The sequence below is a fragment of the Zea mays genome, chromosome 3 (genome assembly GCF_902167145.1).
Source record: "Zea mays cultivar B73 chromosome 3, Zm-B73-REFERENCE-NAM-5.0, whole genome shotgun sequence".
In the NCBI taxonomy this organism is placed as follows: Eukaryota; Viridiplantae; Streptophyta; class Magnoliopsida; order Poales; family Poaceae; genus Zea; species Zea mays.
In genome coordinates, this window is record NC_050098.1 from 46,935,136 (window position 1) to 46,949,975 (window position 14,840).

Below are 14,840 nucleotides of genomic sequence, written 5' to 3' on the forward strand. Positions count from 1 at the left end.
CATAGGTTGAAATAGGCCTTATTATTGTTTCTAAACTAATAAAAAACTAGCTACTACCTAAGGTGTTATTTAGGTCGTACAAATACTACTTCCTATATATATGTTTATGTATATATGTATACATTCTAATCTTGCTGCTCGTTGACTTCTTCACCTTCAATTGACATCTCTTCTTGGTTTTCAAGTTCACCAGGTTCAGCTTCTACTTCCACATGGTTCACCTGCCCCAGTTGATGGATAAGGGCTAACTCTTGCTTACCGAGGCCTGACCTTGTTTCATCGGAGCTGGAGTGGTGTAAGCTGCTCTGTTGGGACAGTAGTTAGCATAATGTCCAGCCTGTCCACATTTGAAGCATGACATGTTTGTGGATGTATTCGGAGCAACAGGTCCAGCTAGAGTGCTTGCTTAAGGAGGAGAAGATTGGGTCGGTTGAGTTTGTTGCTCGGAACTGCCACGAGCAGGTGTACTTTGAGGTGTAGTATAACGGGGACGAGAACTACTTCCAGCCTGTCCCTGGTTAATAGCCCTTCTCTTCTCTCCAAGTTCAACCCTCTTGTTTTCCAAAGTAATAACTTTGTCCAATAGTCTTTGGAAGGACAGGAATGTGTGTGATATCAGCTGGTATTGTAGTGGCCCGATCAAACCTTCCAGAAAGATCTCTTGCTTCTTCTCATCGTCATCAACTTCACCAGGAGCATATCGAGATAGCTAGATAAATTTGTCCATGTATGCGCTTACTTACATGCCTCCATGTTTGAGGGGTAGGAACTCCTTTTTAATCTTCATAAGGCCAGCAGGAATATGGTAATTCATGAATTGAGTGGAGAATTCTGCCCAGGTGATGGTGTTGGCGGCAGCTGTAACACCCAGGTGTTACCCAAGGCCCTGGCTCAATACAAGCACTCATGGCCTATTATCACATGTGTTTAAGTAAAGGAGAAGGAGCACCAAAACTTTAGAAACCATGGATTAATTAAGGAATGTTCATGACAAAAACAATACCCAAGAATTTTATGCAATTATCACCTTGGACAAAAGACGCTAAAACCCTAGACCCCCTTCTTGAACCATTAGCCCCCAAACACTGGATTAATGGAAAGGATAAGCAAATGAACATTTCATGACTTAAACCCTTTACCAAAGTTTAAGTACATTAATATATCTACAAAATATAGTAAGGGAAACCTTACAAAAAGACCCCTTAAAAGACCCCAAATCAGCCCCAAGTGGAGAACACTATAGAGTAACTCACATTTTCTCTAAGTCCAAAAATGAACCCTAATCTAAAGATTAGAAGTGTTCACCTATTTGATGGCGCCAAAACCACATGGTCTAAATAACAAAAGGGGCCAAAATACCTAAGGATCACACTGGAAAATTTTGAACCAAAACCAAGACCGTTTGACATGAGTTGACATGAGTTTTGTCTCGGGTTGAACAGTGCAGACAGACAAGACTTGGTGCCACCATATCTCTTAAGCCAGACCCAATCTCCCCTTGGATCTCACATGAACTAGGTAGCTCTAGGTGCAGGGAAGAAATCTTACATAAGCCATATGGCAAGATTCTCACGTTTGGGTGCTCAGCAGGCGCAAGAACATGGGCAGAAAAACACAGCCACGTGTTCGACGCGCTCTAGCAATGCCAGAGCACGCCCCGGCACTCGGCCCCGCGTGTGCCGCGCCGCGCCAAGCCAAACCCGTGCCCACGCCCGCGCCCACGCCTATAAAGCCAACCAAGACCTCGACCGTATGCCCCCGCTCGCTCTCAACCTCGCCGGAGCGCAGGTTCACCGGCGATCGCTCTGCGCACGGCGTGCCAGCGGCCGCCCGAGACCTGACCACCATAGACCGGCCACCCTAGCCATTCGCCACCCCGTCCGACCCTCGAGATAGCCTCCGCGTGTCTCAGTAAAGCTTCCAGAGCCAGGAATCGAACTCTACCTCGCCGGAGACACCGGATCGACGTCGCCGGACTTCACCCGATCGCCGGCGTACGTAGACCGAGGTCCACGGTGAGTCTTTCTTCGATTCCTTGCACTGGTAGTTTCCTTAGCACCCCGTGAAGCTCCCTGTGCCCTTGGATTGAACTCTACTGCCGTGAGCAGGCCGGAGCACACGCCGCCGAAGAGTCTGCCTGCCTGCGCACTTGGCTCGATCGATTCCGGCCATCACCGTCGACGAGCCTTACCTCGACATGACCGCAAGGACTTCCCGGAGCTAACCCCACCCTTCGCCGGACCTCCCTTGCCGCTGGTAAGCCGCACCACCCTGTTTACTTCCGCGGTTACTGTTTCAAAGGGGGGAGGGATCTCGGGGAGAAAGGAGAAGAAGTCGGGGGGGGGGGGGTTGAATAGTCACAGGCTTAGGTGAATAGTCCGCAAGGGCATAAGTTAAAGGATTGGTTTAGGAAAAGCCCAGGGTCCTCGGTGTAAACTGGTTTTTCATAAAACCTTTTAGACATTATTCATTTAAATAGAAGCAGAGCTTATAAAATTCATAACTTCAGTTTTATTCAACCAAATTTTGTCAAACCAATTTTGCTAGGTTTTAAATAATATGAACTGCTTAGGAAAAATACAAAACACCCTAAGTTTTGTAGAAGATTTTAAAGTTTAGATTTAATTAGTAAACTGACCAAAGGATAAATAAATAAGGAAAAATAGCTACACTTTTAGACTAGGGTTAAGAAAAATTAGAGAGGTACTGAACCACTCCCTAGCCTGTTTAAAAATAATACACCACTCAGTACACCAAATTAAGGAAGGGTTTACCATTTAAACTCATTTTGGCTCAAGGTTAAAGAAAATAGAAAAGGGAGTCTAAGATAAGAACCAGGGGGCAACCACATTTTTGCTAGCTTACTTATTTCACATAGTTAACTGGAAAATTTTGTTAGACCCTCTATTAGTACAAAAGAAATGCACTACCTTTTATTTTATGAAAACATTGAAAACTTAGAAAAACCTTAGAAAAATAATCCTTAGGAGAAACCAACCCAAACCTTGGGATAACTAATAATATGTTATTATGAATCTAGGAAAAATGTAAGTTTTGTTGTTTGATATTTTTCAAATAACAAGTTAGTTATAAGTACCTTTTTGGCATTAAACTTTAGAAAATCACAACTAAATATCCAGTAGGTATTTTCTGTGATTTTTAACACCAAGACCTATTATCCCCTAGGGATCTTTACAAAAATAAATGTTAACCCAGAAACCTCACACAGATTAGAGCTATAGTGTAAAGTGCCCTTTTACCCTTACTTTTGTTAATTTTGCACAAGGAGCATCTGAATTAATTTCAACCTCAAATGTTTAGAATCACCCACAGAGGTCAATGTTTACCCACTGTAATTTTTATAACATTTTTGGAAAATGTTAACTTGCCATGATAGTGTAAAGGCACTCACTAAGAAGCATAATTGAAAATAAAATAAAATAAGAAATTTTGGAAAGAATAGTGGGGTGCAACCTTAAATCTTACAAGAGCCAAAACAAACCTCTAAAGGATGACTGAAATTTTAAGTTTTATATAAGACCCTAAAATGAATGTATAAAACCCTTAAGGATAACCAAAGGAAACCCTAGAGTACCACTAAATTTAGTACTATTTTACTATGCATAGCCTTTACAAATTGACATATCATTAATATGCATATATCTTATTCATTGCATTCGATAGACTGTAATCTCGCTGACGGGGAATACATCCTCGTTCGAGAGCAAGGAGTTGCTCAGGAGGTAGCCCAGGAGCTAGCACCAGAGCCTGCCATCGAGGATCTGCCTGCCCCAGCTTTGGAAGGCAAGCCCAGGTTTTATGCATAACCCTTAATATATATGCTATTTTACTGCACTTAATGATTGTAGGTTTGTACTATGCACTTAAGTATAGGAGTTGACTGAAACCCTAGTTGCATGAACTCAGGATTTCCTTTGAGATGAATACTAGTATGCTAGGTCGAGTAGCTGCTTTACTAATTAGGGATCTCGGTAGAAGTCGAGTGATTTTTCTAGCACTCGCACGAGGTCAGGAATTGATTGTATCCATTTTCTATATCGAAATGATGATGGTCTATGGACACGGATCCATGGGGATGTGTGGTCTACGAGACAAAATTGGAATAAGGATTAACGTGCGGATACATGTGTCAAGCGTTTGAACGTACTAAGCACATGTCGAGAAATATGGTAAATCGGTAAGCCTAGTACCTGAGTGAACCTGGCAGCAGACTTTGCCCTCACGGGACCTGAGACGTGGTCTCCCATTCCAGTTATGGTGGGTACAAGTGCGGTCACTGCACGACAGCTGTCGGGGTCCGTGAGGCATTGTACGCCAAGGCGGTGAGCCCTGTTCTGTTGATGGGGAATCGATGGGGACAGTTGATGTGTGTGGGGACGGAGTGCCTCGCCACGTCGTGTGTTTAGGTTTACCTTGCAAGGTTTAAAAACTCGATTCGAATCGTCTGCTTCTCGCAGCTAATGAGACTGCTTGATCCATTGTACTGCATTGAGTAATAAGTGGAAATGAGTTGATTGGCAAAAGATGTTGATTTGATAAAATGCTTGATACCATGTATGATTAGCTCGGTACACATTTAGTCTTAAGAGAATCACACTAAAACCTGAAAGACTAAAATTTGATTTTAGACTCAGCTAGTTCTTTTGGCAAACCAAACCCCTCAACCAAACAGCTGCATGTCTAGAGGTAGAGGAGTAGACTCCTCACACCGGGTAAGTCTAGCTGAGTATTAGTATACTCAGCCTTGCTTGTGGCATAATTTTTTTACAGGTTCTCTAGAGGACATGGTTGCTGGAGTGACTTGGCCGTCCATCTTGCCACCGGGTTGGACAGTCGAGTGGGACCCTACCTCAGCAGAGGAGGAGCATGAGGAGTGATGGGCCAGGCTTCCCCATCCCTCCGTTTATTTACCGTTAGTTATATTCCGCTGCATTCCGAACAATGATCACTACTTTTGATAAACTCCGATGATGTTGTAATAAATTAAATACTCCTTAATGTGTGGTTTTATGCTTTATTGTATTTGCTCTATGCCTCACCTTCGAGTGAGTACGTGGTACTTGATCCTGTTAGTGGCCTCGTCAGACTAGATCCGAGGGACTGGCGTTTTATTCCTATTTAAGTGTGGTCTAGCCTTTCAGGTGGGACTTAGGCACTTAAGTTGGAATAATTCAGGCGGTTCTGCCACAGCTGGTATCGGAGCTTGTACCACCACAGAGGAATCAATAAACCGTAATTACCATCCTTTTCAAAAAGTAAAACTTGTTAGAAACCAATGTTGGATAGATCGGTAAGGCGATAGGGATGGACATAGAGCGTGAAGCCTTAGGATACTAGATGGGTAGCTAGGTGGCTATCTGAATGTGCCCTACGAGCTACTATAAGGGATGAGGATCTCTCTATTCCCTACAGGTTGATGTGAGGTCGTTTAGGACGAGCATGCATGCATCATTTTATTCAAACTACTTGGTAATTGGTCAAGAACTTTAAAAACTATGAGGCATGATAATAAAGATTAAGTATACTTCAAGACCTCAACGTAACCTTAGAAAAGCCAAGCACTGATTCCCTTTTATTTTTGTAATTCTTTTTCTTTTTCGCTTACGCTTACCCTTACACAGATGACTTCTCACGAATCCTCGGAATGAAGGAACGCACTGAGAGCACCTAGAGGGGGGTGAATAGGTGATCCTGTAAAAATCAAAAGCTTGTAGCCACAAAAACTTAGTCAAGTGTTAGCTCAATAGAGTCAAGTGGCTAAGAACCAAGCTCTTGTGAAACACAATGATCACGAAGAACACAAGCACAACAGACACGGTGATTTATTCCGTGGTTCGACCAAGTATCACACTTGCCTACTCCATGTTGTGGCATCCCAATGGACGAGGGTCGCTCTCAACCCCTTTCAAGTGATCCAATGATCAACTTGAATACCAAAGTGTTTTGCTTTCTTTTACTATCTCCCATTTGCGAGGAATCTCCACACATTGGAGCCTCTCGCCCTTACAATTGATGATCACAAAGAAGCAAGGAAGTAAGGGAGGGGAGAGAAACACACACAAGACTCAAAGCACGAGCACAAACACGCACACAAGCCACGACTTGAGCTCACAACACAATGCGGGGAGTTCTCTACTCAACTAGAGCTCAAGTCACTTATCACAAAGAATCAAATGCGCAAGAATGAAGTCTTGGTGCTTAGGGATGATCAAAGAATGCTTGGGTGACTCCTCCATGCGCCTAGGGGTCCCTTTTATAGCCCCAAGGCAGCTAGGAGCCGTTGGAAGCAATCTGGGAAGGCAATTCTTGCCATCTGTCGGGTGGCGCACCGGACTGTCCGGTGCACCACCGGACAGGCACTGTTCATGGTCTGGCATAGATTGCCTTCCTAAAATAGCACAGCCGACCATTGCAGAAACCGGACTGTCCGGTGAATTTTAGCCGTACGCCGTTGAACGATTCCCAAGAGCGACGACTTCGCCGCAGACGGCTCACCGGACAGTCCGGTGCACCAACGGACAGTCCGGTGAATTATAGCCATACACCACCGTCAGTTCCCGAGAGTGGCCTGTTCACCGGAGGCTGGCCTGGCGCACCGGACACTGTCCGGTGCACCATTGGACAGTCCGGTGTGCCAGACTGCGCTGAGTCTTGGCTATTCCAGCCAAGATATTTTCTTCTTCTCTTTTCTCTGATTCCAGCACTTAGACAAATATATCAGTACACAAAAACTAATGTACTAAGTCTAGAATCATACCTTCTTGTTGATTTGCACTTCATCAATCATTTTGCACAAGATTACTCACTCAATACGTGTTGGGCACTTAATCACCAAAACTATACTAGAAATGGCCCAAGGGCACATTTCCCTTTCAATCTCCCCCTTTTTGGTGATTTATGCCAACACATCAAAAAGCAACTAAAAGAAGTGCAACATCAAAGCAATTGAGAACAAGAATTGTTTTTGATTCAAATTTGGCATATTTGGTTCATTCTTTGCCACCACTTGGTTTGTTTTTGAAATCAAACTCATTTTCCTATCTCTAAGTCAAATACACTTGTTTAGGCATAAAGAGAGGTATTCCATGAGAAAAATTGATCAAAAGCCACAAACTCCCCCTTTTTCCCATAATCCTACATTCTCCCCACAAGAGGCCAAATTTTGCACATAAGAGTATTTTGACAAAACAAAAGTTCTAACTCTACTATTTTCAAAATTCTCAAGTGGTAGCTGATCCATTTGCTTTGGCCTTAATTTCTCCCCCTTTGGCATTAAGCACCAAAACGGGATCATTATTGGCCCTTAAACCCCATTGCCTCACCAAAACGTCAATTAAGAGTAAAAAGGCAATAAGAGCATAGAGATGAACTTGGAGTAAATTACCCTCTCATCGGAGTGCAGTGGAAGTCTCGCATAGTCCAAGTTCACCTTTTCCCTTTCAATCCACCTTTGAGACTGAATTAAGTAAACTCAAGCACACGGTTAGTCTCAAAGGGTCAAGTTGTAGCATTTCTCCCCCTAAATATGTGCATCATTCACACATGACTTGTGAGGTCCGGGGATCCCTTGCACAACTTGAGCACCATAAATAAGCAATAACATGCATAATGGAACATGATCAAAGGCATAAAACACATGTATGCTCTAGATCAATCCAGGTTACGTGAATCTAAGACATTTAGCTCACTACGCAGCTTGCAAAAGGTCTTCTCATCTAAAGGCTTGGTAAAGATATCGGCTAGCTGGTTCTCGATGCTAACATAAAACACTTTGATATCTCCCTTTTGCTGGTGGTCTCTCAAAAAGTGATGTCAGATGTCTATGTGCTTTGTGCGGCTGTGTTCAACAAGATTGTCCGCCATGCAGATTGCACTCTCATTGTCACATAGGAATGGGACTTTGCTCAGATTGTAGCCAAAGTCCCGGAGGGTTTGCCTCATCCAGAGTAGTTGTGCGCAACACTGTCCTGTGGCAACATACTCGGCCTCAGCGGTGGATAGGGCAACAGAGGTTTGTTTCTTAGAGCAACAAGACACCAGGGACCTTCTTAGGAATTGGCACGTCCCTGATGTACTCTTCCTATCAACCTTGCATCCAGCATAATCAGAGTCTGAATATCCAATTAAGTCAAAGGTAGACCCCTTTGGATACCAGATCCCGAAACAAGGCGTAGCAACTAAATATCTAAGAATTCATTTAACGACCACAAGGTGACATTCCCTTGAGTCGGATTGAAATCTAGCACACATGCATACGCTAAGCATAATATCCGGTCTACTAGCACATAAATAAAGTAAAGACCCTATCATAGACCGGTATGCCTTTTGATCAACGGACTTACCTCCTTTGTTGAGGTTGACATGTCCATCGGTTCCCATTGGAGTCTTTGCGGGCTTGGCGTCCTTCATCCCGAACCGCTTGAGTGAAGCGCCCCAATCCTTTGGGACTCAAATGTGATACACTTACTAGTCCCTGGAGTCTAGTAAACACATTTATACAACCGATGATTCCAGATCTGCTTAAATGAGACAAATCTATAAAGGTGGCGATCAACTTTAAGAGTTGGTCCACAACTTGGGACATATCATCAGAGTGGGGCTGAAGCAACCCGATATACGCAGCAAAGCAAATCAGCGGTCCAACAGCCACAGGCAAGGTTGGGAACAGTCGTAACTCTTACCCGATCTCCTTTTTCTCAAAAACAACAAATAAGCAAGGGTGAGTACAAATGTACTCAGCAGCCCACCTTCACCCGCGGAATGGGGAAATCAGATATAATGCATGGAATATATGGAGCTCAGGATATTTTGCAGAAACAACAATTTTTTATGCAGGGTTGTTTTGAAAAACATTTTGTATTTTGCAAAGCGCATCCTCTCCAAAAGGAGCAGGAAGTTTTTCAGTATAGAACAAAATCCCCTGGACTAAACCATCCAGGTATCTCAGCACTTTCCCACTGGTTTTCTTTTTCAAAAATAGCTACTAGACTTCCCGTCCACCATAGCTCACGGCTCAACCGCCGGACCTTTTAAAAACCACTTTTCTCAAACGCACCCTTTTTTTAAAACAAAACACCAATTGTCATACCACACCAGACTCGTCCATTCCTGTGGACACAGACTATTCGAATAGGTTTTCAAACTCTGCGCAGAGGTGTACACTTTACCCACTAGTCCGGCTCTGCGATCTCATAGCTAGTGAGACCCGAATCCGAATCTCTTTCTTTCCTCGCACGTCCCTACCTAAACGGTTATACCGGAAGGAGTCAGGCCACCGTCATGCCCAAACCGGACAAAACATCCCCCCTCCTTATCCTCCCAGTGCTCCCCAACCTTCATAACCCTCGGGTTGGACCGTACGAGTTCAGATTGAGTGACTGCCCACACAGTCTCGAGTGGTTGTACTTATCATGAGTACAGGTAGTGAAAGATGACAAACCGGTCCTTATACGAGGGGACAATCCTTCTGCTCACGCCTAAACCAGCTGAGCCATCACCTTAGGCCCTCCCCTAAACCAGGGAGTCCTTGATCATCCCTACTCAAAGGTGATAAGGGTGAAAACCCTTCATCATACACATTATGGAAAAGCATTTTCTTTTGAAAACTCACACCTTTCCTCAAATCATTTGTAACAAATATATCAGGGATTGATTGTGGCAAGCGGCTGGGTGGCCATAATAACTTGTCTCAAAATCGTATCATGCATAAAATAACAGGCTGAGGGTTGTGGTTGAAAAATCATAGGTAATTTATGCATCAAAGGGATCCAGTGAGCTTTGCGTGCTTATCCGGCGAAGGGGGAAGGGGAGCTCGCGGAACTGGCTTCTAGCTCCACTACCTGGCGTAGACTAGTAGACCTGGCCTCCATGAGACGGCACGAATGCTCCGATAACTATGCAACATGAACAGGCAAACATACAAACCAGCAAGTATACCAACAAATATTTAGTATAGTGGTCAAAGTAGCATTATATCGATGGGTAGAGTCTTGAGTAGAATCTGTGTCATATGGTGTTGAGATACTACTAGTGGTGGAGCGGAGGTGCTTACCAGGAGGGTGGACTGGAGGCGAAGCGACACTATGCGTGTAGCCGGCAGAGCGGAGTAACTGAGTTGGTGGGGTGTTTGCCTTGGCTGAGGGTGTTGAGTGTGTGGAGAGGGAGAGGGTAGCTGGGTGTATTTATAGCTAGGTGTATCTGGTGTAGCATAGTGAAGTTCACTGTTGGTGAGAATAGTGACTAATGAATCGTCTGCCTTAGTATGAACAGGAGAGTTATAGGCAGAATATGGGACAAGAGTATTTTGGGAGTTTTCTGGAATATGAACCATGCTTAAGGGATGACATGGTTGGATAGGGAATAGTTTGATAAGAATTTAGAAACAAGAATTATTGGAATCGGAGTTTGGAAGCCTGGTTCGAAGGAATCTCAAAGTTAAGCGTGCTCAACTTGGAAAAACCTGGATGGGTGACCAGATGGGAAGTTCCCAATGGAAGGAAAATCATAGTCACCAGAGTTCGTATGACTGGAATATTGGTCTGGCAGGTCTTAGGTGGACTAGACAGCATGATGGATGAGTAATTGAAATTTGGGGGTGATCGGATGAACGATGAATAGTAACGATGAATAGTAACAATGATGAATAGTAATGGTGAATAGTAACGATGAATAGTAATGGTGAATAGTAATGGTAAATAGTGATGTGAATAGTTCATATGAACGAACGATGAACGATGAATAGTGGCTATGAACGAACGATGAACGATGAATAGGAACTATGAACGAACCGACGAACGATCGAATGATCGGACGAACGAACGATCAGAATTTCGGCAGCATAATGGCAGGATAAAGATTATCTAGAAGAACAATGAATAGGGACTATGAACGAACGATGAACGATGAATAGGAACTATGAACGAACGATGAATGATCGAATAGGAACTATGAACAAACGATGAACGATCGAATAGTAACTATGAACGAACGATGAACGATCGAATGATCGAACGAACGAATGATCGGAATTTTGGCAGCATAACAGCAGGACAAAGATTATCTAGAAGACCGATGAATAGGGACTATGAACGAACGATGAACAATGAATAGGAACTATGAACGAACGGACGAACGATCAAATGATCGAACGAACGAACGATCGGAATTTCGGTAGCATAACGGCAGGATAAAGATTATTTGGACGAACGAACGGACGAACGATCGAACGATCGGATGAACGGACGAACGAACCATGAACTTTCAGACGAACGATCGGACGAACGAACGAACAAACTAAGAACAGGGGGATGAACGATCGAAGAATGACCGAACGATCCTTGTGCTAGTGTGTGCTTGTGTGGGAAGTGGAGTGGGTGTGTGTGGGGGGGAAGAGAGTTGCCATGAAATGGCTTGGGGTGGGATGAGAGGAGGCCCTTGCCCCTCTATTTATAGCCATGGTGGGGGGATTAGGGGGAGGGATGAGAGGATTAGTGGGAGGATGAGGGGATTAGTGGGAGATTAGCATGTATTTGTCTTATATGAGTGTAATTAGCTTGTAGAGCTCACCGTATGACACCGGAGGCATACGTATACGTATGAGCATGAGAAAAGTTATGAAGAAAATATTTGTGGGGACATTAAAAATGATTCTGAAGGTATTCCTGAGGAGGAAAATATCTAGAGAATTATCGGTGGAATATTTGGGCAGTATTTCTGGATAGAATTAGAGGGGATCACTGGGGAAATATCTGGGCAGTATTTCTGGAAAGAATTTGAGGGGGATCACTAGGGAAATATTTGTAGGATATTTGAGGAGGATTTTGGAGAGAATGTAGACCACTATATTTTATTTGCTAATATCAACTCGCAAACAAATATTTTGAAATGAAATTTAAAATTCATTTTGAATTTAGAGCGAGTTTGAGGAAATTCCAAGATTTGAATTTTCGGGATGCTACAAATCTACCCTATTTAAAATGAATCTCGTCCTCGAGATTCGGCTTAGAAGGGTTATGGGTATAGCTTTACTTCAGCTACATATCTTCACTTTGCGACTCTTCGAGGAGATGGAGCTTCAACGAAATCTAGCCTTGAGGAGCATCTGGTTGCCGATTGCAAACGCTGATTCTGGCTACTCAAAGATCATCTTCAGGCTTCTAGCTTTCGCTTGGCAGCTGGCTTATTGAAGAAGCAACGATGCCAACACGCAAACCTTTCTCTTGCGAACTCCCACATGGATTCCTTCCTTGATTGGTCTTCGGGTGCTTCACCAACAAAACTTGGGTGACCACTTCTCATCCAGAAACTTATATGCTTTGATGATCTGGTCCTCCACAAGCTTGCTACATTCACAGGCCTTCTTCTTTTTCTCCATAGCAGGAACCTTGCTGGAACACTACCCCACTTTAAAAAGAATGAGGGTAGAACTCTTGAATCTTGGGGATTTGAACTCCTTGAAGTACCTCATAACAATGGTGTTATGGGGCCTTCTTCTGCTGTTGCTACTTGAGCAGGCTGCGGAGAAATGACTGACACAAGGTTGATTCTCGGAGAACCTTCTTCTTATCTTCTCTTCACTATCTTCTTTTCACTGATCCTTTCTTTCTCTTTGCTCTTCCCACTGGAGGATTCTATCAAAGAGTATTACCATCATACAAAGGAGGAAACCAAAGATGTTGAACCATGTACAACAGTCTTCAACCCAAGAATCACCAAGCATTGTGATCTCAGGGGTGAGGGAGTGGAAAATGGAGTTGCTTGCGATTTGGCAAAGGGGATTTTATCGGGAGTGTTTTGCTTTCAGTGGAATAGGAACTGAGGGAGCTGGTGGGGGAAATTTTATAGGCGAGCGACACTGATGGTGATGCTCGGGGGGTGTGGAGTGGTGGTGATGGAGCAGGTGCCATGAGGCAGTAGGTGCGATGGAGGGGAAGGGGGAACGATGTTGCTGGCAGTAATGGTGGTGGGTGCGCTTCAAAGGGGGTGTGGGGTGGTGGTAGTGCGCATGGAGGTGGGCACGCGTGCAAGGGGCACGGGAGAGTGGTCGGGTCAATGACCCTGATGTTTGTGGACTCTGGTTTCAAGAATCTTTGCCTCTCTGTATGGTAATAACTCCTATCCTTTTTTTCTGTTTACTTTGACTCAGGGGTAGTGCTTTGATTCTCACAGTCGGTCCTTTTGACTGAGCGGTTGGATAGGTTTCTTCTGTAGCTTATTCCAGGCTTCAAGGGTAAGCTTCTCGGTATCTTCTTGGGCAAGGCGCTTTTCTCTTGAGATGGGTTAAGGGGAGAATGGAAGCATAAGGTGAGGATTAGCTCTAATTTGTGATCTATGTCTTTAGAGAAAACCTTTCTTAAAAAATAAAGAAAACACACAAGCTCAGCAATGATAAGCACAAACAAATCAAATGTTTTGAACAAGGCAAGAATAAAGTTTTTCCAAAGCACGGACTACTCAAATTTGGGGGCTAAGCATAACTACTATTGCTCGGCTCCTGAACTGAGAACTATGCTAAAGAGGACTTATGAGCACTAACATTAAAGCATCACATATGCACTCAAAAGAGGAGAAAACATCAAGCGAAATTCATTTTGAAATGCCCTAGGGGGCCACACAATTAGAGTTTTGCAAAACACGAGTCTACACGATTACCTCTCATACATGCAGGGCCCTAGCCAAAGTGAAGAAAAACTTCACTACCCAATGCATGCAGAGGACTGGGCATAAGTAACTCAGATCTGGCAGCTTCTCTTCTGGCAAGGCTGGCACACAACTTCAATCTGAGACATCTCCTGGATGGGTCAAGAGGGAGCTGATGTTGATGACTTCTTCAAGTGGCGACTGAGATGGCAACACAGGGTCGAACTCTTCTTCAAGCAGGACTGGCTCTTGTAGCTCCTCAGAGGGTGGCGGTGCTGGCGGGGTGCTTGCAGCTTCTTCCTTGACTTCAAGGGATGGTGCTGGAATCTTCTTCATGGTGAGGGGCTCAAACAACTCTGGTAGGCGATCTTGGGAGGATTTGGGGTGCTCTTGCTTATACATAGCCTGAGGGGAGACTTGCATTCCTTCCAAGACTATGGCTCCTTCCTGTAGTTTCCAAGCCTTCTTCTCTCCTCTAACAGAGACCAGGTGACCTTCAAGAATCTAGGGATCTTCAGCTCTCCTGGGTTGAACTGGGTTGGATGAAGCGGGCTCTTGGATCCATAGGGCTCTACGTTGGTTATGGGTTACCAAGTAGGCCTCTATCAGCTTCTGGACGTGCTCATCCTTGGCTTGCTTCAGGGCTTCAACCGCAATGACTTCACGACTTTCCAATGCAGTTACACGGGCTTGAGCTGTGGTAAGATCCACATGGAGCTGACGGTTGCGCTTCTCTGCATCTTCTGCTTGGGCAATCATCTGACGGTGGTGCCGAGCCAAAAAATCATACTATGCATCCAGGGTGAGCAGGTTTGCAGTGAGGTACATGACTGTGGGGTCATCCTCAAGCAGCTGCTTCCCTTCCAATGCATGCATCCTGGCCATCCAAACTGGACGGTCTCTCTGAAAGGGCGGAAAGAATCTGAGCGGTGTGTCGGCCACTTCTTCTTCATAGATCTGACACAGGGCCCTCAATGCCTTGCGAGCGACGACTTAGCAGGTGTCTTTGAATCTATGCCCAGCAGCAGTGACACTCCATTCCACATGGTGCAGACTGGATCCAATGTATACAGTAACGACACACTTCTCTATGCCATGCTTGACGAATTCACGACCATCATACTCTGGCTGGCTCCTGATTCCGAGGCGGACTGTGCATGCTCTCAGCATCTTGGGGAAAC